General features: G+C 40.6%; 1 long non-coding RNA gene across 1 annotated transcript in view; it reads left to right on the top strand.

Moving 5' to 3' along the window:
- The first annotated feature begins 2,958 nt into the window (after positions 1–2,958).
- Positions 2,959–4,718, top strand: part of LOC114486252 (uncharacterized) — a 121,526-nt gene continuing 119,766 nt past the window's right edge. Inside the window, exon 1 of the long non-coding RNA XR_003679661.1 lies at positions 2,959–3,127. This is a non-coding gene — a long non-coding RNA (uncharacterized lncRNA). The remainder of the gene's footprint in view (positions 3,128–4,718) is intronic.

Here is a 4,718-nt window from a genome sequence, read left to right as displayed (position 1 = left end):
TTTAAAAAGAGTGGATATATGTATATGTATAACTGATTCACTTTGCTGAAACTAACACAACGTTGTAACTCAGCTATACTCCAATAAAAAAAATTTTAATAAAATAAAATGAAAAAAAGATTACTGATCACAGACCCCATAACAAATATAATAATAATGAAAAGTTTTGAAATAGTGTGAGAATTATCAGAATGTGAAGCAGAGACACAAAGTGAGCAAATGTTGTTGGAAATTTTGTACTGACAGCCTTTGTTGACACGGGGCGGCCACAAACCTTCAGTTTCTAAAAAAAATGCCATGTCTGTGAAGCACGATAAAATGAAGGGCAATAAAATTAGATATGCCTATAAACAGTCCCTCCTATAAACTTGCATAGAGCATTGGGTGTGGATGAGGTGTTTACATGCTTTTTTCACGAGTTCCTTGAGGCCCTATGTCTTATGTGTTGCTGTATCCTTGAAGTATCTAACAGAACTGCTTGGCTCAGCAAATGCTCCGTTAATGTTCGTTGCACTGAGTAGACAGAAGAAAATGGTGGAAAAAGTTGCCTTCTGTTGAAGAAAGAAGCCATGCATTCATAAATAACTAAGGCAATAGGAGACAGCAAAAATGACTTAGTGGTGTGCTGATACTTATGTACTAAACACATGTGGTATATATTACATGTGTTTTGTACCATGAGAGAGGGGGAAGTTCATTTAATAAGCATTCACTAACCACATACTCAGTACCAGACAGAATGCCAGGAATAAATCAGGCATGATCCTTGCCACCCTGGAACGCGGCAGGAGAGGGTAATCAATCACTTACCTCATTCGACAACTGCTCTCCGAGTAACAGTGCTGAGGACGTCCGTGGATATGTTCGCACCTCAGGGAATCTATATTCTTATGGTTTCAATAGTTATTACTGGCAAATGCTTCATGCTATAGAGGCAAGATTTATGACTACCTTGGTATGTTTTGAAGAGCTGTAAATAGGATTTTTTTATTAGTAGTATTATTATGATTCAGAATGAACCAACACAGAGGTTCATTAGGATGGAGTTCTAGAGCAAGAAGAAACACACCCCCCAGAGGGACTGGAAGTGGGGAAGTTGGGCCAACACTGCTGCAAGCGTTGTAAGGAGGAGCACGCGGTAGTCAAGGGCATGAAATGACCGTGTGGGTCTTCAGGGCTATTGTGGGTTCTGGGATCGAGAGGAGCTGTGATAAAAGAATGCCTTCGGGATATTATTCTTCTTGTCTTATGGTCTGGGCTTCACACATGAGCAGCGTCCTGTGTGTGAAATTGTGACATCATGAGCCAGAAGAACTTGTCTGAAACAAACAAAATAATAGCCTCTGAAAAAACATCCTGACCAGCTGCAGCTTGTGGTTATATAACCTGAGTGGAATAAGCCTGGTAGACTACAGGGTCTTAGAACTGGGAAGCTGGAGCTGCAGCCTAGGGGTATACGGATCTGCCGTAGGACAAAGTCAAAGCTTCTTTGCATGTCAGAGAAGGTCCCCCTGACCAGTCCCCTGCCTTTTCCTCCAACCTCATCTCTCATAGCAACAGACCATAGCCTAAGTTTTGACCACACCCAGTTGTTTCAGTTCCCCAAGATCACTGTGCTATTTCTACCGGAGAACCTCTGGCCAAACCTCTCCAGGAGCCACCTTCCCATGTCATAACCGAGAAACTCCTATTGGACATTTAAACTAAGTTTTTTTCTCTAAAGTCTTTTTCTGACAATCCAAGGAAGGACCAACGATGACAAATTTGTGCATTCATTTTTATCCTGTATAGAATTATATCGTTGGCTTTGTGATACCCTATTGCAACTGTTTGCTTTTACATGCTCTCTCTCGGCTTTTACATGTCAACAGTGAGGACATATCATATGCATTTTTATAACCCCAACAATTAGCACAAGGCCTGGACATCTAGAAATCTCTTGTTATTTTTTATTGTTTAAATGAATGAATGAGTCACAGCTTGGATGATATTTTTTTGTTTGGACCGTATACAGAATTCCTAGATGAGGTTGTTTATAAAAGTCCAGGGCTCAATAGAGTTCCAGTGCTTTGAGGAAATTTACTGATATTTTGGAAAAGAGAATCGGGCATGCAATACGACTTTCACACCTCGATGGAGAATTGCTTCATTTTAGATGGACAAACAACATTATCAAATTTATATTACTTGATTACTTTGATTTCTGTGGCTCAAGACATTAAAAAGAATGACCTCTAAAAAAAATTTATGGACAAGTGGATCACTTCAGGGAAAAATATGATACCCCGTTTTTGGAGGAGGATTGCCAGGGAGCATTAAAAAGTGTAGCACAAAGGGAAAAATTGTAGCTGCACCACTTCTTGCCCTGGTGTAAGCAAATTAGCTTTAATAATATCCTATTTTTCTTACAGAAAATACAGGCTCTCCCATGGCAGGGCTGAACGCCAGTGCAGACAAATGATCAGCACACAGGAAACAAGTTGTTCCACTTGCTTCAAGTAACTTCTCTCATTTCAGTGACTAGAGGAAAAAAAAAAATCAAACTGGCACAGTGTGTACCTAGAGAGGCAAGCAGCTGAGTAGCAGGACCAGAAACAGAAATTGTACAATGAGGCAATGACAATGTAAAAAAAAAAAAAAAAGTGTCCACCCCAAGGACACCAAAAAAAACAAAAGTGTCCACCCCAAGGACACCGTGCCGTACAGCCATTCAGAAATTATTAGGAGGATCGCACGGCTTTCCAGCCAAACATTTGCAAGTCACTGTCACATGTAAAACTGTTATAAAAACTGTGCTTATTATGAGACCCTTTGAGAGTAATGAGTACACCAGGAGGATCTCCACTCTGCTGTGGGGTGTGCTCGGAAATCAGATGATCTGTGTTTTAATTCCAAATTTTCTATATGTTTAACCGTCTGACCTTGAAGCATTTGCGGAACCTCTCTAAGCCTCACTGCAAATCGAAACTGTAGCAGTGTCTATGGTGTATGGCTAGAGTGAACACCCTATGTGCTTATGGCAGTGCGTCGGATTTCTCATCCCACAGTCACTGAGCAGGTGCCTCAGTGAAGGGCTGGATGACCCCGGTCAGAAAAACAGATAAACGACTCCTGCTCTGATGGTCAGGTAAGTACGTCATCATATTATGTTCATTAATAGTAAGTGATACGGTCCGAATGTTTGGGTCCCCTCCAAATTCATATGTTGGATTCCTCATACCCAGTGTTAAGAGCTGGGGCCTTTGAGAGGTGATTGGGTCATGAGGGTGAAGCCCTCAGGAATGGGGTTAATGCTTTTACAAAATTGACTCCACAGCGCTCCCTAGCCCCTCTGCTACACAAGGACACAGCAAGAAGTCAGAAAGCAGTCTGAAACCTAGACGAGGGTACTCACCAGAGCCCAGCCATGCCGGCACCCTGAGCTCAGACTCCCAGCCTCCAGGAATGTGAGAAATAAGTGTCTGTTGCTCAGTCCCCTAGTCTGTGGTATTTTGTTATAGCAGCTCACATGGACTAAGGTGTTGTTTTAAAATTTATTAGATTCATTTTTTACTGTTTGATAAACATTACCACTTGTCCTAGTAATTGAATGCAACGACCATTAATTAAGCCTTTACAACATGGTTTGACGACGTACAGAATATACATACATAAATGCAATGGTCCTCCGAGAGCTCGAAACCTGCTAAGGAAATAAAATATTAAGTGACTAGAAGCCTGAGTGTATGAACTTTTAAGATATTTGAGCTGCAAGGAACTGGAAATCCAAATTAAACTGGTTTCATGGTGATGAGTTTTGTTGTTTCCCACAAGCAGGCGTCCTGAGGCTAGGTGTGGAGTTTTCCTTCCAGGGCTTTCCTTCCACTGCCTTGCTGAGCTCCTGCCTTTAGGCTGAGAATAAAACAATTACAGCAGTTTCAGAGCTCACATCGATGCAACACTACTCCCAGAAGAACGGAGGCTATCTTTTCTTTTTTTTTTTAATTTTATATTGGAGTATAGTTGATTTACAATATTGTGTTAGTTTCAGGTGTACAGCAAAGTGATTCAGTCATATATATACCGATATCCAGTCTTTTTCAGATTCTTTTCCCAGATAGGTTATTATAGAATATTGAGTAGAGTTTCCTGTGCTATGCAGTAGATCCTTGCTGATTATCTATTTTATATATAGTAATATGTATATGTTAATCACAAACTCCTAATTTATCCCTTCTCCCCTCCTCTCCCTTTGGTAACCATAAGTTTATTTTGAAGTCTGTGAGTCTGTTTTTGTTTTGTAATTAAGTTCATTTGTATCATTTTTTTTAGATTTCACTTATAAGTGATATATGATATTTGTCTTTCTCAGTCTGGCTTTCTTCACTTAGTGTGAAAATCTCTAGGTCCATCCATGTTGCTGCAGATGGCATTATTTCATTCTTTTCTTATGGCTGAGTAATATTCCATTGTATACATGTACCACATCTTCTTTATCCATTCCTCTGTCGATGGACATTTAGGTTGCTTCCATGTCCCGGCTATTGTAAATAGTGCTGCAATGAACATTGGGGTGCATGTATCTTTTTTTAATTTTTTATTTTTATTTTTATTTTTATTTTTATTTTTATTTTTTTTATGGTATGCGGGCCTCCCTCTGCCGCGGCCTCTCCCGTTGCGGAGCACAGGCTCCGGACGCGCAGGCCCAGCGGCCATGGCTCACGGGCCCAGCCGCTCCG

The sequence above is a fragment of the Physeter macrocephalus genome, chromosome 5 (genome assembly GCF_002837175.3).
Source record: "Physeter macrocephalus isolate SW-GA chromosome 5, ASM283717v5, whole genome shotgun sequence".
NCBI classification, from domain to species: domain Eukaryota; kingdom Metazoa; phylum Chordata; class Mammalia; order Artiodactyla; family Physeteridae; genus Physeter; species Physeter macrocephalus.
Note: the sequence above shows the minus strand (reverse complement) of the source record. Positions and strands in the feature narration are given on the sequence as shown.